The sequence below is a fragment of the Hakea prostrata genome, chromosome 6, assembly GCF_041222555.1.
Source record: "Hakea prostrata isolate BN-2017 chromosome 6, UWA_Hpros_2, whole genome shotgun sequence".
Taxonomy (NCBI): Eukaryota; Viridiplantae; Streptophyta; class Magnoliopsida; order Proteales; family Proteaceae; genus Hakea; species Hakea prostrata.
In genome coordinates this window covers 2,022,946-2,042,041 of record NC_142605.1, presented here as the reverse complement: position 1 = coordinate 2,042,041, position 19,096 = coordinate 2,022,946, and the positions used below count along the sequence as shown (strand labels likewise).

The following is a 19,096-nucleotide window of genomic DNA, read 5'->3' as shown; positions in this document are numbered from 1 at the left end:
CTCCCAACTACACTTGCATAGGGAATTGATGCCATCACTTCTTCTTTCTCTTCAGTCTTGGAGCATTGGAGAACTAATGTAACACCCCACCCAACTGGTTCCGGACACACTCGAATATCCGTGGGGTGATAACACTACATGATCGAGGAAATCAACCTCTCACATTTGCAATAATATAATCGAGAACAACATTAAATCAAAATTAACTGTATTAATCAAGAGATCAAGATAAGGTTCAAGAATACAATCAGAGTGTGGAAAATTGATACTAATTGAATAAATCAAATGTAGAGTGTAGCGGAAAATATACTCTACAGTAGCAATAGAAAAGTAGATCAAAAGTAAAAGAAAGATTACAATTGGCTCCCAAAATGAAAGGGAAAACTAAACTAAACTAAGGTCTCATCAAATCTATCAAGTAAAATATCCAAAAGAGAAAGAGATGATGTCCCATCGTTGGCACCCAAGTGCTAGAGTCGGACTTATCAGTCTCGTACTGGTAGTCTTCACCGTCGTAGTCGCCGTCGCCAGTACCTTGGGTACCGTATGATTCATCAACTTGGTCTTCATAGTATTGACCATCATAATCATCAGTTCCTGCAGATAAGTCTAACAAAGATGTTGCAAAAAGGAGTGAGTTCAAAAGAACTCAGCAAGGCAGTTCATTCCATAATAACATAATAACACATGATAGCAAATCATACAGAATGCAATATGATATGAAATAGACAATGCATATATGCTTCTAACTCTATGTATGCTGGTCTCTATTGGCAGACATGCTTTAAGTCATAGCACCATACTCCTCTGGGTAGGGTCTAAATCACTCTCCCTCAACCATTTCGGTATCTTGAGTTCTCCAGTTGGTAATGGGTCATGCATCCCTCTCGAACATTCCATGGCTGGGGTTTAGGTCAACACTCTCTCATGCCTCCGTTTGGTCTGAGTACTGGCGCATGTCAAGGTTAAGCCAATCCAAGTGCAAGTCTTCTACTTAGTTATATCAACTTAAATCCAGATACTTACATTCCTCCCCTCTCGGGATTCTTTCCGATATCCTTCACCCTAAAGTCAGCATATCTTATGGCTACAACCAACTCGGACTACAGACTCATCAACCCTATTGGTCATCCAAAAATAGTAAACAGGTAGCTCTCACGTCCTCTCATGGGTTGGATACCAGTCTTGAGCACCCATGAGCCCACGTCTACCACTGCAACCCTATCGATGAATGGCCCCTCACAATGTAATCCATGTCCTCTCATAGGTTGGTTACCGGTCTTGAGCACCCACAAATCCCCATTGCTACCACGGGTTGCTCAGTCTCAATACCCTTCCGATCAGGTTTGATATAATAGGGACATCCTAGCCAAACACTTCTAGACATGCCCTAGGTATGTCAACCAGTAATCAGGAAAAGCGCCAAGGGGCACCATAGGAAAATGTCTCATACCACCTCCAATGGTGTCCAACAACAGAAATGCCAAAAGGGCATTCCCCATTCCCCAATCACAACATAAGTAATCACAATCCCAAATCAGTCATTCACAAGCACAAATGATAATACAAAACATAAGTAAGATCATTCATACATAACTGAAACAATAATTGAATCACATAAACAAGAACTACTATAGTTGAGAAACTATAGCAATAATAGAATTATAAGAAAACTAATACAACAATAGTATGATCATGTAATCCAATCAATTACAAGTAAATATGTATATTAGATTATTAGGGATCAACCGTCCTTACCTTAAACAATCTTCGAAGAATTCCGGAGAAATAAGAGGAGAGGTCCAAGTAGCAAATAAACCCTAAACAAGCATATAACAATCATTAGGAATAAGCTCTAAAAGATTAGAAGTCAAATGGATCAAATCGGACGAAGAAACAAGCTGCTGTCAGTATTGGCAGTTTGGTTGGTCGATTGGGTCAGTCAACCAACCACGGGGTATAAAACCCTAAATTGATCATAACTTCTTCGTTTGAAGTCCGATTGCTCCGAAATTCGAAGGGAAGTTCCCTAGAAACATACTAAGACTATCTAAAAAGGTCTAAGCATGGTAAAAAATACAGAGTTCTAGTTGAACCATAAAATTAGGGTTTCATCATAGACAATCCATGGATCTCATGGAAAGACTAGAGAGAATAATGATTCACTCTAGGGAAAGAATAATATAAATTCAAAATCAAGAAAGGTGTTAGGGAGGATCCAACAAATACAAGATAAATCATGGTTCCCAATTACCCTCTCATGAGGGTTACCCAAGAGTTTCCTCCCAAATCAACCACTAACAGATTTCCAAGGTTGAAAGGGAAAAGAAAACCACCCAACAATCATTGGGATACAAGGAAAGGTTGTAACAATGGTGTGAGACCTTTCCCACAATCACCATGATAGGTAGAAAAATAATGAGGGAGTAATCAAGATCTCAAGTAAGATCAATTTCAAGAACATCACCAAATGGCTTCAATAACATAGAGTGAATTGGGGGATTCACTCTAGGGCTAATAGAATCAGAGAAGAGGCCATTATAGTAGTGTAATACCTTTCTCATAGTCAAGAGATCAGAATAATAGAAGAGAGAATAGATCAAAGAAGAAACAAATCGATTACTAACCTTTTTAGAAGAAGATTCGATGAAGAAATTCGAACGGATGCTTGGGGATCTTCCTTGCCTTCAAAGAAGAGGTTCTAGGGTTCTTCCTACAGTCTCCAGAGGTTTAGAATTGATAATAAGTGAAAAACATGGAGTTCCCCTTTAAATAGATCAAAAACCCTTAAAAAAATAAGAGTTTTTACACTTTTGACCTTATTGTCACTGTTGGTCGATTGGTTGGTCGACTGGACGGTCGACCAATGCTGTCAACAAGTCCAATTTATGGAAATCAAGGTCCAAACCTCAATATCTTTGGATTGGCTTCTCACAACTCATCAAACAACTTACTTAGCATGGAGGGATGCCTTCAAACCATGTCTAAATAGGCGTTAGGTCCAACAACCAGGCTCTCCTTCATTAATGTGCATTTTCTTCTCCAACTCAGACAAAGTTTCCAAGTATGGAACACCATCATCAATTTCCATGGGTTCTGGGTCAAACACCATGTTTTCCATTGAGATGGCCCATAGTTTCCTTCTACCTTCACTTCGGGTCTTCAGATCTACAAACAACAGAGTTTTCGGGTTAGGGCTAGATTTCACGATACCACATATCATAATCTAAGAGCAAAGGAATTAAAAGTATCAAATAATTAAGTTATGATAGTCATCCTTAATTCATTATCAAAGTCAATGAATTCCAAATTAGAGTATGAAAGGAAGAAATTGTTTAATACTGGAAGTCTAAGTATTGTTATCAAAGAAAGTTAAGAATTTAAGTAGCACCCTTACCTAACAAACAAATAGAGGATGTAACTAATCATGACTAAGGCAACTACTTTCTCCAATGATGTCTCCAAAGCCTCGGAAGGGCTGGACTCTATAAGTGTAGTACGATTAGGGACATGACCTCCATGTACCTCCATGTCCTCTCCCACCGGTCCCTCATAGGACTCTGTCGGCAATGAACTCTCTAGGTCGAAAGAGTCCTCATAACTTGCAATAGAATCTAAGAGGAATATATATATATATATATATATATATATATATATATATATATATATATATATATATATAGTGAGATCAACATAATCATATATCGTGCATCTATCACACACATCAGAAAACAATATATAAATATATGATAACAAATGAATATGCAGTTATGTTCCTAAACTCTAGCAAATGTAGTCTCTATGGTAGCACGCATTAAGTTACAACACCAGCTTCCTCTAGGCAGTCTCATCACTCTCCCTCACGGCACTCAAGCCGTCTTTTGGATTGCGGCAATGGGATTAAGTCACATCATACCGTGGCTGGGGATTAGGTCACCACTCTCTCTCCAACGACATTTGGTTTGAGAACTGGCATGTGTCAAGGATAAGTCTAACCCAAATGCAATGTCAACTACATCTCGTGCTATATGTGGTCCTGATACCTTTCCTCATGTCTAATGCCATTTTGGTATCGTATCTTTCTCCACCTAGTAATTATGAAACCCCACCTAACCCCACCCTAAAGACCCTATTTGTTTTGGATGAAGAAGTGACTTGAATGATGTTTGACCTGGAAAGTGGACCTTGAGTTCAATGTTGTCATCTTTGGAAGGTCCTAGGAAGTCAGGTCAAACCTTTCCCTAACCTGGACACCCTGTTTGTTTTGGGTGAAGAAGGGCTTGTTTGATGTTTGACCTTGAAGTTGGACCTTAAATACAATGTTGTTATCCTTCGAAGGTCCTAGGAAGTCAAGTCAGACCTCTCCCTTAGTGTAGATCCGAAGTCCCAAAGTGAAGGAAGAAGTCTTTGTCGGCCATCTCAGTAGAAGACATGGTGTTTGACCCAAAACTCATGGATTTTGATGATGGAGTTCCCTTTTGGAAACCTTATTTGTTTGGGAGTTGAACTGCATCTTGATGTTGAAGAGCTTGGTTGATGGACTTGAGGCCTAGTTGAACATGTTTTGGAAGGTCCCTCTATGCTAGGTAAGTTTCTTGTTGAGTTGGGAGAAGCCCCATTGAAAATTTTGAAGTTTAGAGCTTGAAATCCCTATTTTTGGGCAAGCCGCCCAGGCAAGGATAGTTTGGTAAAACTCTATTTTTTTAGGGTTTTGAAGCTCTATTTATTGGAATTTCATGGTTATCAGACCCATTATGTTCCTAAGCCTCTAGAGAACGTGGGAAGGACCTTAGAACCTCCTCTTTGAAGCCAAGGAAGATCCCCAAGCATCCGTTAGAGTTTCTCCATCGAATCTTCTTCTACAAGGTTAATAAATCGATCTGTTTCTTCTTTGGTCTATTGATAACTCTATGAAATAGAGTTAAGATTGGTAACTTTATACTTTAATGGCTTGATTTAGGAGAATTTTTATCTTTGATTTAGTGTTAGTAGTCATTAGATGTTGTTTTATTAAGTCTTAACATGTTGCATCTTGTAAAGGTCCTTTATGTCATTCTTGCATGAATTTCTCTTCAATTAATGGATGATTTTGATCAGCCCTCTTTCTCTTGGCATTGTAGGTGAAGAACCATAACTTTGCTGTAACGATGCTGTAGCATCCCGGCACAGAATACTCCTAGATTGGACACACGTAGCATCATAAAGTGAAATAACTAAAAGGGCTAACTTAATGGACTTTCTTCTTGTCATTCCATGAAAGATCTCAGTTGTTGATATCAAAAGAAAATGTTCTAATCCTACAAGCCACTTTTAACCTAGGACTTTGGGGGAAAAGAAGGGAATAAAGAGGAGAAAAGGAAGAGAACGGAGGAGGAGGAGAGGGCTGAAGCTGAACTCGTGGGAGAGTTGCTGGAGAAGACTATATGCTGGAGAAGAAGGTTGGAGCTCTTGTGGAAGCATTGAAGCTCTTAGTTTCTTTTCAATTTTATAACTCTATCTTCTTATCTTCTAGCTTAATGATAACTCTATCTATCTCTTTGTATTTGATTTCTGTTATGGGCTAAACTTGTGTTGTATTGGGATGATAATAGTACCTAAACCTGAATTTTGAGATGTAACTATCATGTGTTCTTTAGTTTTATTGCAATACAATTTATTGTCAATGAATTTAGCATTTATATATTGATTAATTTTGGTTCTTGATTGATCTTTCATGAACGATTGTTATGATTTAATTAACTGGAAAGTTAATGGAGTCTAGATGCTTGCTGAATTGTGTGAGTTAGCTTAATATTTAATTAGATTGTGTTAATTAGTAGGTTGGGTAGGAATACTCAATTACCTCACATTTCCATGATTGGGATTGGGTTTAAATTGCATTCGTATTTCATCTCTTCATAGGAATATGCAGATGTTGAATTAGAATGCTAAGCATATGTGTATTGGAAAATACCTTTGTGCCCTTTGTGCCATTTCATTCCAGGTTCTTGATATATTTTGGGCTATAGTATTACTTTAGTATTTGCATTATAAAATTCAGGGGAAGGGAAATTGATTCCCAACACTCTTTTCACTCACTAAGTTCCTTCTATTGCTCATCCTCCATTTCGGTTCTTTAATTTAATTACCTGTTATTTGATTATTTAGTTAGTCAATCACAAATCAATCTTGTTAATCTTGTTTAGTTCAGTTTTACTTTTACAATGAAAGTCAAGGATAGAATTCTCCGTGGGATCCATACTCTACTTATCATTTATTACTTGATTGCGACATGTGCACTTGCGTAAACATCTTGGTACACAAGCAACAAATTTTTGGCGCCGTTGCCGGGGAGTTTTGTCATTGATAATTAGTGTAGAAGTAAGTTTTTGTTTTATCTACTGAAATTTCTTTACTTTGATATTAGTTTTCTTTTATTCTCATGTGCTTTTACCCTTGTATGAGTCCACTGCCTGATCGAGAGTTGATACCCTTTGACTTTGAAATTGAAAGGACATTTCGGGCTAGAAGAAAGGAGCAACGAGGTTTAGCAGCAAGTCAAACAATGGCTGAAGCAGTGAGAAATGGGTTGAATAATAATGAGAATAATATGGCAGCTGAGGATGATGATAGAGATAGGGCCATTAGAGCATATGTTGTCCCAATGTTGCATGAGCTGAATCCAAGTATAGTAAGTCCAGAAATCCAAGCATTACATTTTGAACTTAAGCCTGTGATGTTCCAAATGCTTCAAATTGTAGGACAGTTCAGTGGGATGCCAACAGAAGATCCTCATCTCCATCTTAGACTCTTCATGGAAGTAAGTGATTCTTTCAAGATACCTGGAGCAATTGAAGAGGCCTTGAGATTGAAGCTATTCCCTTACTCATTGCGGGATAGAGCAAGAGCATGGTTGAACTCCTTACCTCCACAATTAGTAGCCATATTGAATGATTTAGTAGAGAAGTTCTTGATGAAGTACTTCCCTCCAACAAAGAATGCCAAACTCAGAAATGATATCACTGGTTTTCAACAAATGGATAGTGAATCTTTGCATGAGGCATGGGAAAGATTTAAGGAGCTCTTGCGTAAATGTCCTCATCATGGCAGTCCTCATTGGATTCAAATGGAGACTTTCTACAATGGCTTAAGTGGACAAACTCGGTCCATAGTGGATGCATCAGCAAATGGGGCTATATTGGAAAAGTCTTACAATGAAGCTTATGAGATTTTAGAGAGAATGGCCAACAACAACTATCAATGGCCAGCTGAAAGAGGTTCTGCAAATAAGAGAGTGGCAGGGATTTATGAGTTGGATGCAGTGACAGCTTTAACTGCACAAATGTCATCCCTAACTAGTGTGCTAAAATCTGTAAACTTGGCTGCAGTTGTACAAACTCAACAAAAAACAGCAGTCTCGTGTACATATTGTGGTGGGGAGCATGTCTTTGATAATTGTCCATCTAACCCAGAATCTGCTTACTATGTTGGTAATTTCAGCAATGCCAATAACCCATATTCCAACACCTATAATCTTGGTTGGATGCAGCACCCTAACTTCTCCTGGAATGCTCAAGGACAGAATGTAGGCCCATCTTCTATCCCAACTCGACCTCATCAGCTTCCAAGTGCTCAATAGCAAGTGAAGATTCATTCTATGGAACCCTCTTCATCAATAGAGCTTCTATTGAAGGAGTATATGGCAAAGAATGATGCAATTATTAGGAGTCAAGCATCTTCATTGAGGAATCTGGAAAATCAAGTAGGACAGTTGGCTAGTGCTTTAAGTAATCGACCTCAAGGATCATTGCCAAGTGATACAGAAAATCCTAGGCATGAAAGCAAAGAGCATTGCAAAGTTATTTCATTAAGGAGCAGAAAACCTCTAGAGCCACCTCATTCAAAGTCTAGCCAACAGAAGGGACCTATTTCTATCCAAGAAGAAGGGGAGAAGGAAGATTCAGTTGCTATTCAAAAGGAACACTCTGATTCTGCAAAACATAGTGCTACACCCATGGTTACAGCACCAATGCAACAGAGTTCTTCAACAAAACAGAGTTATAAACCACCTCCTTTTCCTCAAAGATTTCATAAGCAGCAGCAAAACCATCAATTCAAGAAATTCTTAGATGTTCTGATGCAGCTTCACATCAATATACCATTGGTAGAAGCACTTGAACAAATGCCAAATTATGTGAAATTCATGAAAGACATCCTTTCAAAGAAAAAGAGATTCGGAGAGTTTGAGACAGTGGCCATGACACAAGAGAGTAGTGCCTTCTTGCTGAACAAGTTTCCTCCAAAATTAAAAGATCCTGGAAGTTTCACCATTCCTTGTGCTATTGGAGATAATTACATTGGAAGAGCCCTTTGTGATCTTGGAGCAAGTATCAACCTTATGTCAATGTCAATTTTCAAGAAGCTTGGAGTTGAAGAAGCATGGCCAACAACAGTGACCTTACAATTAGCTGATAGATCTCTTGCTTACCCAGAAGGAAAATTTGAAAATGTTTTGGTAAAAGTAGATAAATTTATCTTTCCAGCTGATTTCATTGTTTTGGACTTTGAAGCGGATAGAGATGTGCCCATAATTCTAGAAAGGCCATTCTTAGCAACTGGGAGAATATTAATTGATGTAGAGAGAGGAGAATTGACAATGAGGGTTAATGAAGAACAAGTCACATTCAATGTTTTGAAGACAATGAGATCTCCATATGCAATAGAAGAGTGCTTTGTTGTGGATTCATTGAAGAGCTGGTTTTAGAAGAGTTGGAGAAAGAGTGTATTAAAAACCCAATAGAGCTTTCATTAGCAATAAAAATTGAACAAGTGGATGATGAAGCAAGTAGATATATGGCTTGGTTAGAGCCAAGACCAACTAAGGCATTTAGAGGGAGTGCATTCGAGCCTCTTGGGTTAGCTAAATGTGAAAGTAAACCCCCTAAACCATCAGTTGAAGAGCCACCTGTGTTAGAGTTCACACCTCTTTCAAAACACCTTCAGTATGCCTATTTGGATGCATCCATGACACTCCATGTTATTGTTTTAGCATTGCTAACAAAGGAGCAGGAAGATATGCTATTTGAAGTGCTGAAGAAGTGTAGAAGAGCATTGGGATGGAATATAATAGAGATCAAAGGGATCAACCCTTCATTGTACAAGCTTAAAATTTGGTTGGAGAAATGTTGCAACAGGTATGTGAAGCAGTAAAGGAGTTTGAGTCCAATTATGGAAGGTGCGCAAGGAGACATCATTAAATGTCCTTGGGAACTAGAGCATGCAGTGAATCCAACATTATTGGGGTGCACCATTGGAGCGTGACAAATCTTCAATCATCCTTCAAGATGCCTAAAAAGGGAGGGAACCCAATTTAATTGTTTTTAGTTATGTTTTTGGTCATTAGTTAAGTAGTTGTTTAATAAAGTTAGTGGGTAGTTTCCAATTTTGTTAATCTTCTCTTGATAATAAAATTAGAAGATGACTTGATGACATATATTTTTTATGTGCAGGGAGTGTGGGGAAAATAAAGAGATTGAGTGGTTGTTTTGCCAAATTGGGCAGTAAACCCAACTGTTGAACAGAGCATGTGTCAGTACCCAGGAGAATTCACTATCTTTGTCACAGCTTTGCTGCAATAAGTTTTGTTCAATAGCTATGGGTTTCGCATCCTCTGCTACAAATTGTGTTTTGTGTTTGTTGTCACAGCATTGCTGCAGCAACGCCACAACAAAGTTTTTTCAGCTAGCTACGGGTCATGCATTCTCTGTTACAAATAGCATTTTGTGTTCGTTGCTGCAGCAATTGCTATAGCACCGCAACAAGGATAAAACCATTAACCCGACTTGGTTTAACCTCAAACCCAACCAACCCATAATTCCCATACCTCTAAAACCATCTCAAACCATTGCTGACCCATAGTGACTCAAACCCATTTTTCAACCATCTTAAACCAATACTGACCCAAACCCATTAAACCCATCTTTTTCAAAACCAAAACCCACCAAAAAACCAAAACCTAACGGAACCTTCGAGTTCTCCACTGCGATTCCTCTGCATTTCTTCCTCCATCATCTGCTCTCAACCTCAATTCTACCTCCATTTGCATCGTTACCCACCTTCGCCCACCCTTGTGCTGCCTTCTTCACATAACTGCCTACCTAACCAAACCCCTAAATTCCTCCCACATTCCCATTTCGATTTCTTTCTCTGTGGTTCATCCTTGCTGGAACGATCTTCCATTCCAGGTTGTTTTTACATATTAGGGTTGCTCGAGTTGCAATCTAGCCTAGCTACAACACAGCAGACACCAATCCAAATGATGCAGCCAATATGTCACTGGTTCAGGGAAGTCCTATTCTACTCTTTCTTCTTCCTTGTTTTTCCATTATTTTCTCGCTGTGAGGACACTGCTTATTTTAAGTTTGGGGGTAAGCTTTGCCCTGTTCCAATCATTGCATGTGTCATCTTGTCATCATTATTTTATAGATGTTCTTAGTTGCTTAATTTTCTTTAACTTTCTTTTGTGGTTTACTTTAAATGTTGCATATGTTGTTCTAGTTGCTAATTTGTGAGTTGTTGTCCAGCATTTTAGAGTTAGGATTTTGTTTATTGTTGGGTCATTCTATTCTGCTATATTTTTCCTGTTTGATGCTGAAAACAATATTAATAGATGTTTTGGGTAAATGTTTTGTGTAGTCAATCTGGGTTGTCATTTAATTTGGATGGTTGTTAGTTAATGAGAATGTTAGTGCTTCTTAATCTGATTTTGTTGGAGATCTTAGCACAAGTCTGCTATATTGTTATGATGTCTGCATTTACTCATTTTTGTGGTGTCATATCATTGAACATCAAGTGAGGTTTCAAGCTCTGGAGAACCTGAGAACAATTGAACCAATGTGAAAGTTTAGGATTTTAGAATTGGTTGAATGAGAGCCTTGAGACTTACACATTAGGGGTCCCCATTTGGGTGTTTCCAAGAATTTTTGTGCATTGTAAGTTGGCTGAGATTTGACCCCTTCCCTTCCCCCACAAGAATAATGCTCCGCTGATTTAGGTTGCCTAGTAACCAGAAATATGCATGTAACCCATGTGTATTTTTTACGTCAATAGGGCCTGGAATATGAGCATATTTAAAAATAAATAAATTAAAAAAAAGATGAGAGAAAGAAAGAAAGAATAATGCTCCGCTAATTTGGGCTGCCTAGTAACCAGGACTATGCATGTAACCCATGTGTATTTTTTACGTCAACAGTGGCCCGGAATATGAGCATGCAAAGGCACTATTGATTGTGATATTGTTGAGTAACTGGGTATCTTCATCACAAATGCGTGATATTCGTGTAAAAAGGCAGGATGACAATAGCAGCATATATAGAAGAAAAAAAAAATTGGTTCATAAAGAATAAGTTTGGGGGTCAAATGCTCAAAATAGTGTGAAACAAGTTTTTGGGGTGTAAATAGATATGGGTCCCTAATTAGTGGAGAGGTAATCATTTGGTCAACATATGAGATCAACGAACTAAACTTGAGGACCATGATTCAGCTGGACTAGTGTCACATCCACCCAGCCGGTACCCTATCTGGCATACCCAAGTGTGTGATCCACAGTCCACAAGATCCAGTAGTTAGTGAAATCAACCTCCCACATTCACAATAATATAATCAAGAACAAGACTAAATCAAGGTTAACAATATTATTCAAATGAATCAAAGTAAAGTAACGGGATAATCATCGAGTGGCAGAAAAGATACCAATAGATATATAAAATCAAATATAGAGTTAGGCGGAATCTCACTCCACGAGTACAGCGGAATGTAGTTCGAAAATCAAAGGAGATTACAACTAATTCTAAAGACAAGAAAGAAAGATATAATCTAACTAAGCTAGAGTCTTTTCTACTTTATAAAGAACGTCTTCATAAACATAGACTTCATCAATTACGCTCAGACGCTCCCACTCCACAGTAGAGCTAATCTTGGTAGCCAGTGAGACCACTCAAGGAATCCTCAAAGTAATCTTCATAGTCGCCAACACCTTGCGTATGGTACGCTTCTTCATCTTGCGCTTCCTCATATTGCGCTTCATAGCCATCAAGACCTGTAGAATAATCTAACAAAAGATGTTGTACAAAAAGGAGTGAGTTTCAAAAGAAACTCAGCAAGGCAAATTATTCCATAATAGCATAAATAACATAGTAACATAAACAAAGATAATGTGATATGATATGAGACAGACAATGCATGTATGAATCTAACTCTATATATGCTGGTCTCTATAGGCAAACATGCTTTAAGTTATAGCACCATACTTCTTTGGGAAGGTCTCAATTCACTCATCCTCGGTTGGCAAAGGGTCCTTCATCCATCTTGGACAATCCATGGCTGGGGGTTAAGTCACCTCTCTCTCACATCACCATTCGGTCTAAGTATTGGCGCATGTCAGGGTAAAGCCTAGCCCAATGCAAGTCTTCTACTTAGTTACATCAACTCAGATCCGAATACGTCCATTCCTCCCCTCTCGGGATCCTTTCCAGTATCCTTCACACTAGAGTTAGCGTATCCAACTCTCTCAAATACGGACTCATCAACCCTATAGGTCATCCACATATAGTAAACAGGAAGCTCTCATGTCCTCTCACGGGTTGGTTACCGGTCTTGAACGCCCATGAGCCTAAGTCTATCCATATACAACTCTACTCATAAATGGCCCCCACAATGTGATTTATGTCCCCTCATGAATATAACTCACTGGTCTTGAGCACCCATGAATCCCCATTGCTACCACGGGTCGTTCAGTCTCAATACCCTTCCGAATCGGGTCTGATATAACAGGGGTATAACCTAGCCAAACACTGCTAGACAAGTCCTAGGTATGACAACCAATAATCCGGGAAAGTGTCAAAGGGCAACATTGGAAATATCCCATACTACTCCCAATGAAGTCCAAGGACAGAAATGTCAAAAGGACATTCCCCAATCCCAAATCATACATAAACAATCACAATCATAATTCAGTCATATCATCCATGATAGATATCTCATCATATGAAAGAGTATAATAAGACAAGATCAAATAAATAAGAAACATACATGAATAAGTATTCATACATGATCAAGTACATAAAGTAAATAAGGAAATAAGATCCTAATGTACTTGCAGCATTCATATCATAATAGAAACTAACATAACAATAGCAAATCTAAGTAGTTCCCAAATTAGAAACTAAATCTATGCAATCTACGTTAATATGGTAACAACTTTCCTTACCTTAAATAGATTCGAGTATATTCCGGATGGACAAGAGGATGAATCCAAAGTTAGCAAACAAACCCTAGAGTAGCATCACACAATCATTAGGAAGTAGTCCTAAAAGAATAAGCATCAATCAAATCGAATCGGACAAAGAAATCAGATTCCATTCTTGCGGGTTGATTGGCTGGGTTGATTGAGCCAGTCGACCCAGGCAGTCTGCCCAAGAGCAAATCCGAAAATAAAAAGAGAATCTTGATCCAAAACCTATGTTACACAATTCGAAATGTGACGAAACTTGGAGAGAATGTCTAACACAGTAGTCTAAGACTAAAAAGCATAATTTAGACATCAAACAACCATTAAAACCATTACTTACTAATTTGAAATCATAGTTTCTATTTTGGTAAAAATCATGGTTTTCATTGGAAACATGCTATGAATGAAAGAGATGAACTAGAGATGATAAGATCTCATTCTAGTACAAGAACACAGTAGATCAGAGGTATGATTAATCATAGAGAAGCATCTATAATGCTAGAATAAATCGAAATAAGAATATGATCATAGTTTAAGAAGAAAATCATAAAAATCATGTTAAGAATGACTGAGATGATCTTGGCATAAGAGAATGAAAAGAGATTGTAAAGATATGACTACAAGGTTGCAGCATTTTCATCATAATCTCAGTTCAAAGATGAGAGTGATCATGGAAAGAATAAATCAAGAACACAAAAGATTGAATACTAACCTTTGATTGAAGAACAAGAGAGAGAACTTGCAAGTTTGCAAGGTTAGATCTTCTTCTACACTTTTGGAGGCTTGGAGATGGTTTCCCTTCATTCTCTAAGTGCTTTGGAGGCTAGGGATACTAAAATCACGAAGTCATGGGGTATATATAGCAACATAACCTAAACAGAAGATTCTGCTCAAGTTCAGCATCTCTAGGTCGATTGGCTGGGTAGCCTGGCCCAGTCGACCCAAGCAGTCGACCCAGGCAGACAGCAAATCCAAAGACAGGGATTTGAGGGTCTTCCACTACTCGAAATCAAACGAAACATTAAACACATATACTTTAACATACCTAGCATGGAAAAAATGGCTTTAAATCATATCCCACCAAGCTCTAAGGTCATCAACTAATCTTCTCTTCATCAAGGCGTAGTCTCTTCTCTATATCCAACAATGTCTTCAAGTATGAGCATCATCTTCAATCTCCATAGGTTCGGAGTCGAACACTATGTCTTCTACAATATGGCCCATAGTTGACTTTCACTGTTACTTCGGGTCTTCGGACCTACAGTCAAAGAGTATTCGGGTTAAGGTTAGGGTCGGGTTTCACAACTAGGGTAATATGGGGCAAGATTCTTAACTTTCACACACACACTTGAGGGCATCCTTATGAGTAAAGTATGGCATCTAAGTGTTATTGGCCAGACGTGTTGGATCTGAAAAATTAGAAAAAGATTAAGAGGCAACTTCTGTCTAACACCCATCCTATTGCATGATTAAGCCAGGTTATTTGCTTTTCTTTTCTTTTGTTCTCTTAATGCTTTCATTAGTAGTTAGTTGGTGTTTTCATTTTTCTTTATTGCTCGAGGTCAAGCAATGTCTTAAGTTTGGGGGTGTGATAACTCTATGAAATAGAGTTAAGATTGGTAACTGTATACTTGAGATGGCTTGATTTAGGAGTATTTTTATCTTTGTTTTAGTGTTAGTAGTCATTAGATGTTGTTTTATTAAGTCTTAACATGTTGCATCTTGTAAAGGTCCTTTATGTCATTCTTGCATGAATTTCTCTTCAATTAATGGATTATTTTGATCAGCCCTCTTTCTCTTGGCATTGTAGGTGAAGAACCATAACTTTTGTGTAAAGGATGCTGCAGCATCCAGCGCAAAATACTCCTAGATTGGACACACGTAGCATCATAAAATGAAATGACTAAAAAGGGCTAACTTAATGGACTTTCTTCTTGTCATTCCATGAAAGATCTCAGTTGTTGATATCAAAAGAAAATGTTCTAATCCTACAAGCCACTTTTAACCTAGGACTTTGGGGGAAAAGAAGGGAATAAAGAGGAGAAAAGGAAGAGAACGGAGGAGGAGGAGAGGGCTGGAGCTGAACTCGTGGGAGAGTTGCTGAAGAAGACTATATGCTGGAGAAGAAGGCTGGAGCTCTTGTGGAAGCATTGAAGCTCTTAGTTTCTTTTCAATTTTATAACTCTATCTTCTTATCTTCTAGCTTAATGATAACTATATCTATCTCTTTGTATTTGATTTTTGTTATGGGCTAAACTTGTGTTGTGTTGGGATGATAATAGTACCTAAACCTGAATTTTGAGATGTAACTATCATGTGTTCTTTAGTTTTGTTGCAATACAATTTATTGTCAATGAATTTAGCATTTATATATTGATTAATTTTGGTTCTTGATTGATCTTTCATGAACGATTGTTATGATTTAGTTAACTGGAAAGTTAATGGAGTCTAGATGCTTGCTGAATTGTGTGAGTTAGCTTAATCTTTAATTAGATTGTGTTAATTAGTAGGTTGGATAGGAATACTCAATTACCTCACATTTCCATGATTGGGATTGGGTTTAAACTGCATTTGTATTTCATCTCTTCATAGGAATATGCAAATGTTGAATAAGAATTCTAAGCATATGTGTATTGGAAAATACCTTTGTGCCATTTCATTCCGGCTGACATGATTGGGTTTTTTTTTAATGGGGGAAATGACTTGCCCAACACTCTTGCACTCACAGCCCTGCCCCCCCGTCTTAGTTACGTTGGTTGTACCACACAATGCAACATCTATTCTCTCTCCTATTCCTTCTGGTTTTTTTTTTTTTTTTTGTTTGGGTGTGCCTTGCGTAACATCTTGGTACACAAGCAACATCTATTCTCTCTCCTATTCCTTCCAGTGCCTTTTCCCTTTGATAGGAGGGTGATCTTAAGTCATTCCCATGACTGATCCTTCTATCCATGTTGTTCTAGAGTGGATCTCCATACACTCTATAACTTTGTCAATTCTCCACATGATGATTTTAAAGGGAAATAAAGTGTGATCTTCATGATTTGTTAACCCTTCTAATTGTTTCTGATTTCAAAGCATGTTAGATTTACTCTTTTTTTTATTCCTACAAAAGACTTATTTTTATTTGTTCCCCATAATTTGTGGGTGAATTCCTTTTCCCTTTCTACTTTGTGAATCTACCCTAGGTTTTTTTTTTTTTTTTAAGGAAATTTTAGGGTAACCTTCAGGAAAGGGTATCCAATTGAAAACCTTGTTTTCTCTCAGTGTTAGACCCTACCCAATTCCTTTCCTTGATTTTGAAATACTATTCTCTCTTTCCCTAGAGTGAATCCCCATTCTCTCTAGTCTCTCCGTGGGATACACGGATTGTCTGCGGTAAAACCCTAATTTCATGGTTCAATTAGGATTCGATCTTTTTGACCATATTTGATGCTTAGACCTTTTTAGATAGTCTTAGTATGTTTTTGGGGAACTCTCCCTTCGAATTTCGGAACAATCGGACTTTAAACGAAGAAGTTATGACCGATTTAGGGTTTTCTGCCCCGTATTGTTCCTTGGGTCAACTGGTTGGTCGACTGGGCCAAGCTGCCAACCAATCAACCCACACAATTAGTGACCACATTTTTGCTTTGTTTTGCTTCCGTTTTGTCTCCAATCGTTAGGGTTTGTTCCTTATGTTCAATACATGTTTATTTAGGGTTATTTTGGTGATCTTGGACTTGCCCATTGATCTCTTTCTCGAAATTTACGAAGTCGAATATGAGGGGAGTACTCCACTAACAATATGCATATTTACATACCTTGTTATGATATGATTCAAATGCGTGATTTAACTACTGTTGTTTTACTTTCTTTACATTACATTACTTCTGCAATTACTATAGGTTACTTATATTGTGATTTACATATTGGAATGAATCATAAATGATGTTGAATGTGATTTGGACTTGATTCTGATATGTATGAATGCATGATGTGATGTGAATCCCTAGGTTGTAGTTGTGGAATGGGGAATTACCTTTCGGCGTTTCTGTCTTTGGACACCAGTGGAGGTGGTATGGGACGCTTTCCTATGGTGCCCCTTGGCGCTTTCCCTAACTATTGGGTGACATATCTAGGATTGGTCTAAAAGTATTTGGCTAGGAAACCCTTATCATATTTGACCCCATCAGAAGGGGAATTGAGACCAAGTGGCCCGTGGCAGCAATGGGGATTTGTGGGCGCTTAAGACTGGTAACCAACCCATGAGAGGACATGTGTAAAATCTAGCCCTATCCTTACCCTGATCGAGATCCATTGTTGTTTATAGGTCCGAAGACCCGAAGCGGTGGTAGAAGAGACTTGTGGACCCTTTTGATTGATAATTTTGAGTCGAAGTCTGAGCCCATGGACATTGACGATGATACCCCTTACTTGAGTACATTGTCGGTGTTTAGTGAGAACCTGCGCATCGAAGAAGAGTGAATTAGTTGAAGTACCTAATGGACTCCTGTGCACAATCCAAAGGTATTTCCCGAAACTAGACTTCTTGATTGACTTGTAGAAGAAAACCCCACTCAATTTGACCCTTATAGCCCTCTGAATCCCTATCCGAAGTTGCTGAACTATTTTTAGATTTTTCTGCTGAACTGCCTTTGGTTGATCCTCCTTGGTCGATGCCATCAACCAAGAGCATCGACCAAAGTTTCCCAAACTCGAAGCTAATGATTCTTTGGAACATTCCCTACCCTATTTATGCTAGCCTCATGTTTTGAGCCCTATTCTAATCATTACCACACCTGAGAACGTGGAGAAGGTTCCCCAAAGCTCCTCCTTGACATTGGTGAAGAAGATTCCACCCAAATCATTGTCAATCATTGTTCTTTATCTCCATCACCAACTACAAGGTATGATTCATCACTCCCACTCTCTATTCTATTCTTTTCTATTCATTTTTCTTGCTGTTGAAACCTTGGAGTTGATGCTGCAACCTTGCAACCATCACTCCAAGTGTTCACTCTTGCTTAACCTATGATCCTCTCCCATGTCCATTGATGCTATGCTCTCATTTCAAGCCTTGCATATGCATTCCTTTGATTCTCTTCTTAACTTCATGCATTCTTGTCCTAAACTGAGGTATATAGTATGCTATGTATATGTTTATTACTAGCATATGATTCTAACCAAATTCCTATTAGTCCCCTAGCCAATTCATGCCTTTCCAATGCAAATGCAATTGATTTCAATCCATGCTATGATTCATGTCTATAGAACTTAGTAGTCCAATTTGGGGCTTTCTATTTAGACCTTTAGATTGTGTTAATTCCTTGATTAGTAGTGTTCTTATACTGTTCTTAAGCATCCCTCCAAGTTCCAGATCGATCCGAGCCCCGGAAGACCGATTTCGGACCAAAATCCCAAAATCCACTATGCAGCCCCGAGACTGTCTTGGTCGATCCTCTTTGGTCGATGAAATCAACCAAGAGCATCGACCAAAGATGTTGCTGACTGCAACTTCACCAAGTTTTGACCCGTTCGACCTCCGATTTTCCCGATTTCTTCTCTAATCTTTCATTTATGTTTGTTTAGGGTCTTAACACTATTATTGGATCATTCATTTGTGACTCTTGGATCATTATCAACTCAACTTAAGGTAAGGATGGTTATTGCCATAATTACATAGGCTATGTGCTTATGTCTTGATGTTCATAAGTTAGTGAACATAGTCTCTTATTTGCTTTTGAATATCATAGGACTGCTATACATGTTTTAGAACAGTAGTATTGTGATTTCATATACTCTTGTTATAATGATTAGTTATTCTTGTTACTTATATATATGATGAATCAT

The 19,096-nt window shown here is 38.2% G+C and overlaps 1 non-coding gene across 1 annotated transcript; it reads right to left on the bottom strand.

Annotated features, from left to right (window-relative positions):
* Positions 1-6,982: 6,982 nt before the first annotated feature.
* On the bottom strand, positions 6,983-7,089 carry LOC149012095 (small nucleolar RNA R71). The gene has a single exon (XR_016174186.1). It is a non-coding gene; the product is annotated as a small nucleolar RNA R71 (small nucleolar RNA).
* Between the last annotated feature and the right edge of the window lie 12,007 nt (positions 7,090-19,096).